Source organism: Oncorhynchus mykiss, chromosome 3 (genome assembly GCF_057628025.1).
Source record: "Oncorhynchus mykiss isolate SJ-2025 chromosome 3, ASM5762802v1, whole genome shotgun sequence".
In the NCBI taxonomy this organism is placed as follows: Eukaryota; Metazoa; Chordata; class Actinopteri; order Salmoniformes; family Salmonidae; genus Oncorhynchus; species Oncorhynchus mykiss.
In genome coordinates this window covers 23,713,830-23,728,098 of record NC_143024.1, presented here as the reverse complement: position 1 = coordinate 23,728,098, position 14,269 = coordinate 23,713,830, and the positions used below count along the sequence as shown (strand labels likewise).

General features: G+C 43.9%; 1 protein-coding gene across 2 annotated transcripts in view; it reads right to left on the bottom strand.

Annotated features, from left to right (window-relative positions):
- Nucleotides 1-8,100, bottom strand: part of LOC110503596 (protein capicua homolog) — a 62,085-nt gene extending 53,985 nt beyond the window's left edge. For both annotated transcript variants that reach the window (XM_036969319.2, XM_036969326.2), the window contains exon 1: nt 7,821-8,100. The gene's annotated coding sequence lies outside the window, so the exon portion shown is untranslated. The remainder of the gene's footprint in view (nt 1-7,820) is intronic.
- Nucleotides 8,101-14,269: the final 6,169 nt, after the last annotated feature.

The window sequence follows — 14,269 nt, the reverse complement described above, 5'->3', positions numbered from 1 at the left end:
GTAGGGACATGGTGAGTGTAGGGACGTGGTGAGTGTAGGGACGTGGTGAGTGTAGGGAGGTGGCGAGTGTAGGGACGTGGTGAGTGTAGGGACGTGGTGAGTGTAGGGAGGTGGTGAGATACGTGTTGGAGGAGTCAGGGGAGGGAGCTAGTAAGGGATCTGATCTCAAGCCTCAAAAATGTGTTTGGTTATGGTCATGGTCTTTAAAAATGCTCTTGGCTTCGGCTGATAAGAAAGCGGCAAGACTCTAAACCAACCTTTTTTTTACAAGGAGCACCTGTGCGCTTAAGTTGAAAAATGTTGGAGCGCACAAAGGAATGTAGAATTTTTTTTTGACGTAACAAGACGTTTTCTTTGTAGTAATGGTGCAAGCATGATGGTCATGAATCTGTGCTCAGTGTATTCTCCACTCAGGGGCTGCTGTACAGTGAAATAATCTTTGCAACAATCATCATCTGGGTGATTTCTTTTCTAGGCACACTGGTGGTTCTAAATTTTAATTCCAGGTTGCGCAGCAAAATATTTAGGCGCATTTGCGAGTAAAATGGTTGTACTGTAAAGCCCTTAGCGTGTGTGTGTGTACTGTGCCGTACTGTAAAGCCCTTAGCGTGTGTGTGTGTACTCTGCCGTACTGTAAAGCCCTTAGCGTGTGTGTGTACTCTGCCGTACTGTAAAGCCCTTAGCGTGTGTGTGTGTACTGTGCCGTACTGTAAAGCCCTTAGCGTGTGTGTGTGTACTGTGCCGTACTGTAAAGCCCTTAGTGTGTGTGTGTGTGTACTGTGCCGTACTGTAAAGCCCTTAGTGTGTGTGTGTGTACTGTGCCGTACTGTAAAGCCCTTAGCGTGTGTGTGTGTACTCTGCTGTACTGTAAAGCCCTTAGCGTGTGTGTGTGTGTACTCTGCCGTACTGTAAAGCCCTTAGCGTGTGTGTGTGTACTGTGCAGCCCTTAGCGTGTGTGTGTGTACTGTGCCGTACTGTAAAGCCCTTAGCGTGTGTGTGTGTGTACTGTGCCGTACTGTAAAGCCCTTAGCGTGTGTCTGTGTACTGTGCCGTACTGTAAAGCCCTTAGCGTGTGTGTGTGTACTGTGCAGCCCTTAGCGTGTGTGTGTGTACTGTGCCGTACTGTAAAGCCCTTAGCGTGCGTGTGTGTACTGTGCCGTACTGTAAAGCCCTTAGCGTGTGTGTGTGTGTACTGTGCCGTACTGTAAAGCCCTTAGTGTGTGTGTGTGTACTGTGCCGTACTGTAAAGCCCGTAGTGTGTGTGTGTACTCTGCCGTACTGTAAAGCCCTTAGCGTGTGTGTGTGTGTGTGTACTGTGCCGTACTGTAAAGCCCTTAGCGTGTGTGTGTGTACTGTGCCGTACTGTAAAGCCCTTAGTGTGTGTGTGTGTGTACTGTGGCGTACTGTAAAGCCCTTAGCGTGTGTGTGTACTGTGCCGTACTGTAAAGCCCTTAGCGTGTGTGTGTGTACTGTGCCGTACTGTAAAGCCCTTAGCGTGTGTGTGTGTACTGTGCCGTACTGTAAAGCCCTTAGTGTGTGTGTGTGTACTGTGCCGTACTGTAAAGCCCTTAGCGTGTGTGTGTGTACTGTGCCGTACTGTAAAGCCCTTAGCGTGTGTGTGTACTGTGCCGTACTGTAAAGCCCTTAGCGTGTGTGTGTGTACTGTGCCGTACTGTAAAGCCCTTAGCGTGTGTGTGTGTACTGTGCCGTACTGTAAAGCCCTTAGTGTGTGTGTGTGTGTGTACTGTGCCGTACTGTAAAGCCCTTAGCGTGTGTGTGTGTACTGTGCCGTACTGTAAAGCCCTTAGCGTGTGTGTGTGTACTGTGCCGTACTGTAAAGCCCTTAGCGTGTGTGTGTGTACTGTGCCGTACTGTAGGCTACAGTGCCTTGCGAAAGTATTTGGCCCCCTTGAACTTTGCGACCTTTTGCCACATTTCAGGCTTCAAACATAAAGATATAAAACTGTATTTTTTTGTGAAGAATCAACAACAAGTGGGACACAATCATGAAGTGGAACGACATTTATTGGATATTTCAAACTTTTTTAACAAATCAAAAACGGAAAAATTGTGCGTGCAAAATTATTCAGCCCCCTTAAGTTAATACTTTGTAGCGCCACCTTTTGCTGCGATTACAGCTGTAAGTCGCTTGGGGTATGTTTCTATCAGTTTTGCACATCGAGAGACTGACATTTTTTCCCATTCCTCCTTGCAAAACAGCTCGAGCTCAGTGAGGTTGGATGGAGAGCATTTGTGAACAGCAGTTTTCAGTTCTTTCAACAGATTCTCGATTGGATTCAGGTCTGGACTTTGACTTGGCCATTCTAACACCTGGATATGTTTATTTTCGAACCATTCCATTGTAGATTTTGCTTTATGTTTTGGATCATTGTCTTGTTGGAAGACAAATCTTCGTCCCAGTCTCAGGTCTTTTGCAGACTCCATCAGGTTTTCTTCCAGAATGGTCCTGTATTTGGCTCCATCCATCTTCCCATCAATTTTAACCATCTTCCCTGTCCCTGCTGAAGAAAAGCAGGCCCAAACCATGATGCTGCCACCACCATGTTTGACAGTGGTGTGTTCAGCTGTGTTGCTTTTACGCCAAACATAACGTTTTGCATTGTTGCCAAAAAGTTCAATTTTGGTTTCATCTTACCAGAGCACCTTCTTCCACATGTTTGGTGTGTCTCCCAGGTGGCTTGTGGCAAACTTTAAACGACACTTTTTATGGATATCTTTAAGAAATGGCTTTCTTCTTGCCACTCTTCCATAAAGGCCAGATTTGTGCAATATACGACTGATTGTTGTCCTATGGACAGAGTCTCCCACCTCAGCTGTAGATCTCTGCAGTTCATCCAGAGTGATCATGGGCCTCTTGGCTGCATCTCTGATCAGTCTTCTCCTTGTATGAGCTGAAAGTTTAGAGGGACGGCCAGGTCTTGGTAGATTTGCAGTGGTCTGATACTCCTTCCATTTCAATATTATCGCTTGCACAGTGCTCCTTGGGATGATTAAAGCTTGGGAAATCTTTTTGTATCCAAATCCGGCTTTAAACTTCTTCACAACAGTATCACACCTGCCTGGTGTGTTCCTTGTTTTTCATGATGCTCTCTGCGCTTTTAACAGACCTCTGAGACTATCACAGTGCAGGTGCATTTATACTGAGACTTGATTACACACAGGTGGATTGTATTTATCATCATTAGTCATTTAGGTCAACATTGGATCATTCAGAGATCCTCACTGAACTTCTGGAGAGAGTTTGCTGCACTGAAAGTAAAGGGGCTGAATAATTTTGCACGCCCAATTTTTCAGTTTTTGATTTGTTAAAAAAGTTTGAAATATTCCAATAAATGTCGTTCCACTTCATGATTGTGTCCCACTTGTTGTTGATTCTTCACAAAAAAATACAGTTTTATATCTTTATGTTTGAAGCCTGAAATGTGGCAAAAGGTCGCAAAGTTCAAGGGGGCCGAATACTTTTGCAAGGCACTGTATATTTCATTGGTATTTTATTCCGTTGTATTACTCCACACACTAGGAATTCAAGGTTAGTGACCATTCATCTATTCCTGGAAGCAGTGTTTCCCCTAGGATTTTTTTTCCAGCAGCGGTAGCAAAGATAGCGTAGGGGGGGCTTGGTAGTAGGCGTGGCCAATTGCACGTCTTCGACCAAAGATCTGAAAGGCCCTCCTATTGGCCACAAAGACAAAATGTTGGTTTTCTAAAGCTAATTTCCTGCAATTCTACGTATTTTGCCAAGGGGCTTAGAGAACATTTACAGACAGTTTTAAAGCAATTTTCCTGCAATACATGTGATTTTGCCATAGCTTATGCCATGTTCTAATTCTATCTGAGTGACTCAAACATTAGAACAAAATCAATGGGAGCCCCATGCCTTGGTGATTGTTATTTCTCAAAGATTATCTTATTTATAAGACATAGCTCCTTTATCTTTTCTACATACTTTATATCTGTTTGTTTGTCATTTAAGTTTACACTGATGTTTTACCATCCAGATCTTTTTATAAAAATCCCCCAAAATATTTTAGATTTTAAATTCTTCAAAGTAGCCAGCCACCCTTTGTCTTGATGACAGCTTTGTATACTCTTGGCATTCTTTCAACCATAACCACTTTTTTGGTTACTACATGATTCCATATGTGTTATTTCATAGTTTTGATGTCTTCATTATTATTCTACAATGTAGAAAATAGTAAAAATAAAGAAAAACCCTGGAATGAGTAGGTGTGTCCAGACTTCTGACTGGTACTGTATATATATGTATATATACTGTATATGTATTACATCCTATTTCTTGGAGTGGGGGCAACAATTTAGCAGCGGCGGCTTAACACTGCTAAATGAATATAGGTGAAACTCTGCCTGGAAGTAGTGTGTGGTACAAGATTTAGTGTGAAGTATCAGGCCAAGGTCAGTGTGTTGATCATGGGCATGGTTTTAGTTGAATACAGCCCAGAGAGATCAGCAACCATCCAAGGCTAAAATTAGTATTTTTTTTCATCAAACCTAAATGTTGATTTTCATTTAAGACCACAATTCCAAAGAACTGGTTGTTTTTTGTGTTATTGTGCCGTATGTCTGCGTGCTAAGTGTTACTTCTCATATGCTGCTCCGTATGTGCTTATTGTCAGTCTTGTCATTTTAAGTGTTTTTAATAACCTGCTCTGGGATTACGGCAGAAAATTAGCCGGCTGGCTAAAACCGAGACTGTAGATTAGGGAAAGGGGATACCTAGTCAAATGCACAACTGAATGCATTCAACCGACGTTATCGGCGGCGCGGGTGCAGTTGTCGTTTGGGGTTAACTGCCTTGATAAAGGGCAGAACAGCAGATTTTTCCACCTTGCCAGCTCTGGGATTCGAAGCCTTTCAGTTACTTGCCCAACGCTCTTAACTGCTAGGCTACCTGCCACCCATTAATGTGCATTGTCCCTGAAAAAATAAGAGTAACAAAGTTAAAGTAGCTGTCTGTATGTGCCCAACATCTGTTTCTTTATACCATGTTTTGGATTCCAGAAAAATGACTGTGAGAAATGTTAAGCATATGCTGCATCTTCTTCTGGGAAAAGACAATGATAATTTACTGGCCTTGATAAAGATCTGTTGATTCTGGCTCAATCACAAAAAAAGGCAATAACAGGAGATTAGCCTGTTAATTACAGTAATATACAAATGTTGTACAATGTACATTTTATAATGTGATTCTAGTACCATCCAATGTAGCCTACACTGTACCAACTAAAATACTAGGCCAATAACTAGATCCATCTAAATGTATAAATTATTCCATTCTGTATTGTGAGAGCCTCTGGCAGAACTGGCCTTAAAGGGGTTGATTGATAAACATTTAGCCCCACAGACAGTGAAGGCCTAGTACTCAGAAATCAGCCTAAACACGATCACCCTGGAATACGAGCAGCATTGACTACACACACACACACACACACAGCGAGCAGTCCCTAACACTCAACCAGGAATTTACAGAACAGACACACTGTTCAATTCTCCATTGGCCTAAGACCACACACACACACACACACACACACACACACACACACACACACACACACACACACACACACACACAGTGATGAGTAATTAATACAGACATCTAATCTCAACAGAGAGTGTAAAGACATGGGCACACATGTAGAATAAAAGCATGCTCCTAGTCCTACTACACTTTATTACTGTACTAGCCCACGGTTATAAACTACTGCCACAATGCAATTTTTGTGAACAACTTGTGAGTAATATAGTGCAGTGCCCCGGCACACTGTGGCAGAGGGTGTGTGTGCCCGACTGCCCGTGTGCAGGAGATGTGCCGCACAAGAGTGTGTGTACAAAACAGCATATGTTGAGTGTGGGACTTCACGTTGTCTCTACCTTGTTTGGTGCGGCACCTCTTCACACTGTGTGTGTGGGGTATGGCACACTGCAGTTCATCCCTCCCTGAAATGTATTTTATGGGCGCCTGAGAGGGCGCAGGGCTGCAGTGGAGGGAACGGGATGGAGAGGGGAGCACTAAGACACACTACACCACTAAGGATTAAAAGGTGTAGTACCAGGGTAGTGTACTGTATTCTCCCCCGTGGTTTACCATGGTGACAGGGCCATCCTACCCTTAAACTGGGTCACCAGGGAACCAACACACATGAAACAGCAAAAAATAACACACATCACACACACACACACTTGAGTAGCTCTTGTGTACGTACTCACTGTACGACGAGGGGGTGGAGTGATCGCACAATGCGACATAAAGGAACACATTTTGACAGGGTATTTTTGGTGTAGTGAGAGGGAGAACTATGAACGAGTGTGTGAGTGAGTGTGTGAAAGTGTGAGTGAGAGTGAGTGAGTGTGTGAGGGCGCTACGGTGGCGAACATCAGTTTAGTTGTGACGTAGTTAAAATAAGGTCAGTTGCTTGCTGGTATAATTATGACTGGCACTGTCCATATTATTGATGAAACAGAAATATTGAAGGTTGAAACAACCGTTAAGGACTCCAGTCAGTTATTGATCTACAGCTTTAGCATGGACCAGAGGTGTTCAGTGTTGACTGGGACTCAATGGCAGGACTGCCAATGCCAAATCAATGGCAAACTGCTCTGCTAAACTACAGCATACATTTCAATCTAGGAGAGATTTCCATATGCATGCACAAAATAAGGGATGAAAGCAATGATGATGATACAAAATCAACGATTTTCTATATGCATAATCTGCAATACATTGCAAATGCTGTCAGTTGACAGCACCGAGGTACACGTCTTTACACCCCAATTGCAAATGTTGTTTAACTCTGTGAATACTCTACATGTCAAATGCAGAAAAGTCTATAAGGAAACTGCAGCTCAATGCAGTCATGATGCCTCTGGAGTGCTGTGATAGTAGTTCAGCTGGGCAGAAAAGTGGGAGCACGGCCTTAGAGGAGCCGTTACATAGTGCCAGACAGCAAACGAGCTGTTTCTCCCCGGCCTAGGTTCTGCGCTGATCCGAGCAAGAGTAGCCTAGCTAGTACAAGAGCCGCTGCACTCCATACTGCACAATGTCAAAGGAGTTAAGGCTGTTTTACCAGAAGCAAACAAACACAACAGCCTGTGTCGAATGCTTAGCCTAACGACATTTTCTACACAACGCAGCTTTGCACAGCTTTCTCTAACACTAAAATATATTGCAAATTGTGCAGTTACTTCAGTGACGGTTCATGGCGCAAAAGTTAAATTCAGCGAGCTAAACAGCATTCATTTTAAGCGGGTCACACAAATCGCTAGCTAATCTGGCTACTACTGCTCAGTAGTAGTAGTAGTAGTAGTAACAACAACGTCATTACAACTGCTCGCGACTGTTTTAGGCTAAATAGGACATAGTGTTCCATTCGTTTACTATTTACAAACAGTCAGGACAGCAATAGTAAATCCTGGGGCTGATGCTGGGGTGTCATGTATTTGCTGCACTGGGGTGTGCAAGATGGGTCGATTACCTATTTACTGCTATGCACAAAGTCAAGTTTACCGCAACGTTGAGGTGGAGAATAGTAGTGCAAAGTGACTTGTAGCTTGCTTGCAGGTTATGCAGTTAATCCGTTGACAAAGTTTAGTGACTGTGCACCCTCACCCCCTCTCCTCTTTTCTCTCGTCCCTTCCTTGATACTTAGCGAGAAAGCTGTGTCACTCTTCTTTACACGCGATCAGTACGAAAAACAGGGCAAGCAGACCGACCGTTAGCCGTTGATAGTAACTGTTGTTAGCTTGTTGGAGAAGAACATACAAGTCGGTCAGTTGTAACTCACCCAAACAGAAAAATTCAGTTGGCAATAGACACATGTACGATCCTATTTTGCAGATGAGGAAGCTTGCACGCTCGAGGGTAACATCCCTCGGCTGGCCGTTGCTACTGTGTGGTCCGAGCTCTCGCTTTAATTTCCCTCCGTAAAACATGTATTTTTCCCAGAGCAACTCAACCAGGGATAAAAAAAATAATAATTAAGATCTGGGTCCCTTTTCCACTACAGTCTCAAAATGGTGAATGAACCACTAACAGCTGGCCTCTCTGACCAATCACAGATCTCTGACAGGTACAGTAGCCTACCAGCGTTAACGGTACAAAGAAAAGGGTGTGGACCGCTGTCAAAGTCCACATGATTGACACGTGTATCTGGCGAATGGCTATGGGATATTAGACCAAGCCGGTGCTTAGTCCCAAACTATACAGTATCCAATAAGGGCATTGGGAACCATAGGAACAGTGTGTGGGTGGGCCCAAGGGAGGGACCGAATCAGAATTGAGCCAATAAAATAGCATAGGTGTCCTCCCCCCTCCAAAATAATGGGGCACGTTTACCACAACTGACAGCGCAAGGGCCATCCCTGGCTAGACAGTCTACTCTGGGACGTTTCTTATCACGAAAACACAAAGGAAAAGATAGATCGTTGATAGTGTGAGCAGTTACAGAACTACAAGCTCATCCGTGATTTCTGCAAGTAATGTCAACTCCCTCTGCAGACCTGAAGAATTGGGGAAAGTGGGATGGAGCGATTCAGAAAGAAGGGGGTCCTAAAAAGTTTTACTGCTCTCGAGCCCATTTCCTTGTTCAATGGTTGAGATATTCGTTTTCTTTATAATTGTTATAGTGTAAAATGTCGTGCCATTACACCGCTTTCACTACTTTGTATCTCTCCTTTCGCTGATTACACTCCTTCTTTCTTTTCTCTCAGCAACAGACCCTCACCTCGCACCGAACAGCCAATCACGGCGCTGAATTCAGCTCTGTCTGACGTAGACGATCATTCTCAGCCCCGCCTCTCCCATAGAAAATGAACAGGGGATCTTAGCTGACGTCAAATTGCCAACGCGTGATTGGCCAGGACGGAGAATTCTGCCAGCCAATGGCCGAACGCAGTGGTGACGTCATCACGCATGTTGCCACCAGCTGGACGAAGGGGGCGTGGTCTGTCGTAAACTCGGTTCACCAGTGTTTACTGCAAGTACGGTAGTACGAGAGAGTCAGGCTGCATGGAAGAGTGGCGTGCAGAACCTCTGTAGTACAATGGCAGTCACAGACAGAGTAGGACAACGACTACAACGGACTTCTAGCCTACAGCACACTGGCAGATTTTCTGAAAAACATTTTTGTAGCCTACTGTTCTGGAGATTTTTCTGCAATACCTTTGAAAGATACATTTGGTTTGAGGTCTTTTACCTTTGATTCTGATTTAGTGACAGAGATATAGAGGAGTAGTCTTCTCTTTTTTCCAGGCTGTGCAAGCCAACAAAGACAGTTACATAGTAAACATTACATCATCCTTATTTCTCTTGTAGTAGACAGACAAACAGACTCACGCAGAGACAGACAGCTTGGGCAGAAGCCTCTCACAGCGTCCTCGCTGTCGGTGTCCCCAGTTAGTGTTCCCTCACATGCCATATGTAAACGATTAAAAGATGAATATAGTAGAATCTCTGTTTATACAAAATAATACATGTTGATTTAAAAACAACACAAAAATCTGAAAGACACACCAGCAGGTAAAAAGAGGCAGATTGTTTTATCACGCGTGTGTATGTGTGTGAGAGAAGGTAGAAAGGAGCAGGAAGGGAGACACCTAGCGGTAAACAGACAACATTGCAATGTGATATAATGCAGTAATCTCTAAAAACGTTTACGCCTGTCTGTCTGTCTGTCTGTCTCTGTCTGTTGCTGATTAGTTACTTTCCATCTCTGGAGAACGAGTTAACTTCTAGTGCTGCTGTCAGGGGAGCAGTATTTGGCTATACAAACTCCACCGCAGACATAGCATTCTCTAGCTTTCTTATTCGTTTTTGGAAATAACAGGTAGATTATATGAAAATATGCAGTAATGTATAGTTTGAATGGAGTTATATTATTACAAAAAGCAATTGAGACTGTTTCAGATCTGTTTCAGTTTGTAATGTATTTAAACCATTGAGGACCCAAACTGTTTCAGAAAAAAAGTTTAATATAAATGTGGTCCCACTGTGTATTTACATGGTAATTAGCATGGTTCATCGACCATTTTCAAATTAATTTCAATCAATAGCTAAATTCACTCTTGTTAGTAATCAAACAAAAGTTTGCTCTTCCCCTGCCACGTGTCAACAGTTTGTTGACTGAAATAGAGAGCGAGACCTGAGCTGTGTGGATGACGACATGGCTGTGCAATGTTTCCCTCGTTAGCAAGTCTCTCCCTCTCTCAGCAGGATTCTGACCTTTGACCTTGACCCCTCACCCCAGCAACGACTCCTCTCTATACCCTCATCACTGACCTGTCAATCAGAAGTCAAAGGCTCAACCCCCTGCTGAGTTTTGGGTCCTGGGGGGGGGTAATAATAATACTGTGGCATGAAGCCAATAGAAAGAGGAGGACAAATCCCTATTCAGCCATTCAGTGTAAACTGAAATGAATGTGGAGGTGGCTACATATATTCACTACACTAGAGGACTACCATTTGGAATAATATGCAGGCCCATATAAGGTAGGATAGAAGAGGACTTTTTATTGTGGATTCAGGCTGGCCTGAATGAATCACACTAGCTGTACTCCTTTCAGTTTTTCTTTCTTTGTTTTAGTTAGTTTCTTTCGTCTCAGTATACACGGCCTGCATCTTAACCAGGAGGCCTAAACAAACAACCTTTGACCAGTAAATGTCAAGAGCCTAACCTTGTAACCTCATAGTTATGACAAGCCAATCCAACAGCTCTGCCCTTTTAAACCATCTCCAGCTCTCACTGTCACTGGTATTTACCATGAGATGTTCCATTGGATACAGACAGAGCACATCATCAATGTTCTTACCGATGGAGAGTTCAAGAACCAAGTATGTAGTATCTGAAAATGCACTATGACTATACAGTGAAGCGTAACGGTATTGGTAAATTAATCTCTCTGTATGTAATTAGTGTATTTCACTGTTTGTATGCTCCTACAGAGTTCATATAACATTAGAACATAATACACTTAAAAGCTAAGGGTACCCCCAACCAACACCCCACCTCCTCACCCCTAGCAGTAACCCACACTGCACAGGCAGACCGATGGAATGTCTGACAGCTCTGGCTCTTATAATACTGCAGACACTCACAGTAGCATAACCCCTAACCTCTAACCTCTAATTCCTGGCCCCGGACCCAACACCAATGACTTAGGACCCTATGCCATCACAAACAAGGTTTCCTTGTTTCCAGGCCTAGGGAGAGATACAAGGAAGAGGATTAGCGGTACATTTCCCAAGAAAGGAAACATCTTTTGAGCCACAGGAATTGAGGTGTGGGTGGACTCATCTTTGTATCTGTGCCATTACAGTGTCTGTGACAGCATGGGCAGCGCCATAGAGGCTAAAGTTGTCAATTTTCTTCTTCACGATTGGCTTATCCCTCCTAATGACCTGAAATGATTCCAACCGGGTCATCAGGAGGGACCAGCCAATGAGGTTGGAAGTCCCACCCAGTTGACGACATTCAAATGTTGGAAGCACTCAATGGAGCTGGCCATGCTAATACATCATTTTGGCCACTAGAGGCCTCTATCATTCTCTATAGGGTGGACTGAAGGAAGGCTTGAAGCTGTTACCTGTTTCCTGTGACCTGTTTCCTGTGACCCATTTCCTGCGTCCTATTACACCTGGGTAACCAACTCCCCTGATGTGAGAGGATACCTGGGGCTACAGGTCCCTGGTTACCTTAGAAACAGAACATTGTGTTCCTGCCAAACTGCTTATGCAATGCAATCACACTTCACTTATCCGTTCTATAAACCCAATTTCTATGCTGCTTGTCTGCACAAGAGCAAGACGATCCTCGGGGCCAAGGAGGCTCCAGTTACCACAGCAATGCAACACATAGAGCCAACATCACACAGCAACCTTAAAAAGCCCACATCATTAAGTGGACGTGTGCTCTTTTGGATCTATATGCTCTATTTCTACACTGTGCACCTTCAGCTTTCGACAGAGGGACAGCATTCCTATCAGGCTCAATGTGTATATTGCATGTCAGTAGAGACTGAGCCTATTCCTGGAGACACAGCAAACTCCACAGCTTCTCTCCGCTCAAGCCAACCACACCCCTCCCAACACAACACTCCCCACACAGCCAGGGCCATTAGGGCTCATTAGTCTGATCAATAACCCTGTAAAAACCCTGTTAAACTGTAAAGGGTTTGAGAAAGACAGGGAACACACTCCTGGTTGGTTGGCCTGTCCTGTCTAATCTGATACTGTAGTTACAGTTGATATGAGGAAAGGCTACAGTATGTATGGATAAAGATATGAATCCAATGGTCTAGAGAGAGAGAGAGAGAGAGTGTGTGTGACAGCCTCTCACAGAGAGAACGCTGCGACTAATTGGTGAGAGATCCGTGACAGAAGCCATTTCATGAACAACAGCAGCATTTCAAAAAACAACATTTTCTCTTCACTCAGCGAATAGAAATCCCCAAATAGTCAAAAAATAAACATGTTTTATCCCCTTCTAAACTAAACCTATAAGGTGGACTGGACTGGAGAGTGTTTGTCAGTGATTTGCTACCACTACATGACATTGATGAAAGGCTACAAAAACGACAGCACACTGCGAGCGGAACATAATAGCATCGTTAAATGCTAACAGAGGTGGTAAGAGGCCAACTGCTATCCGATCCATAACATACAGTACAGTAGGCCCTGTGTGTCAGCTGCATTACTGACACAGTAACAGGACACCATTCAGCTGTTGCAGGGATACATGTCACATACGAGTCAACACTGAGACTCTGTTCCTATGTAAGAGCCCCTTGTCAACACATTCCACACTTTATGAGTGAGGGACAATTTGAGGTAACCGGTAGGCCTATGGTAGCCTGGATCTCTGTTCAGCTATTACATTCCACTCCTTGCCACTCCTTTCATTTGCCTAAGATCTTTCTTTGACTGGAGTGGCAAGGAGTGGAATGGTAGCTAAAAAGACTGGTACCCAGGCTAGGAATATGGGTGATGACATGTGAATGGCTGAGGTTACTGCTTTGAATGAATCTGTTGATCTGCTATTTGATGACAGTCTTATTACTACTGAAGGGGTTAATTGAAGTAGTGGCAGGGCCTTGGTACTGTATGTCTGTAACCATAACCTGTTATCAGAGTACAGTAGGCTAAAACACTCTAGTACAGTTTCAATCCAAAAATGTATTAGTCAAGACATTTTAGCATAATTATGTGTACATTTTAGTGCAGTTTGACGGAGTTTGTGTTTGCCTGCAGTACTACTTTTACACAGCAGAGGGGGATATGCTTCTGATAATGACACCGTTTACATCAAAAACAGATCTGTTCTAACAGAGTACAAGTTCTCATGTCTTCCATCAGCTTTAGGTGTTGCACAGTATAACTAACGCATTCACATAAATTAACTAATGCAATAAAATAAAACAAGAACAAGTTGGGTTGAAGTTCATCAACTGATCTGGAACTGAAACAGCCAGATGATCTGGAACTGAAACAGCCAGATGATCTGGAACTGAAACAGCCAGATGATCTGGAACTGAAACAGCCAGATGATCTGGAACTGAAACAGCCAGATGATCTGGAACAGAACCTTGTAGTGAATGTAGATGAACCTACCTACCAGCAGAGGAAGTGTGAGAAACTGACATTTTCTCAGTTGTGTCTATCTGTGTTGTGGTTCAGTGGAGCAGCTCTTCTCTGTACAGGAGAGGATGTGGCTGGGGTGGAGCCAGGCGCACTGTGCTGCTCACTATGTCGGAGTGTGTGCAGGCAGTGTATTGTATGTCTGCACATTGTATGTGTGTGTGAGTATGTGTGTAAACATACAGGATTGGGAATGTGTGTATATGCATAGTGCATATGGTATGTGTGTGGTTGTATGAATGCATGCATAGTATGTGAGTGTCTGAGTGTGTGTGTAGGGGCATGCAGGTTTCCGCGAAAGCATGCGCTGGATATGAGCAAGCGGGCAAAGTGGTGCAGGTGCGAGAGCGACGTGGTTCCTGTGGTCTCCCCTCTTTTCTCCTCCTCCATCTCCCCCTCCACGTGAAGTGAACATCTGTGTGTGTGTTAAGCACCTGTCACCTGGGTTCACCATCTGGGTGACTGAAAGACTACACATCCTGACAACACAGAAGACTACACTACTTGACCATCTGACAACACAGAATAGACTACACTACCTGACAACACAGAATAGATTACACTACTTGACCATCTGACAACACAGAATAGACTACACTACCT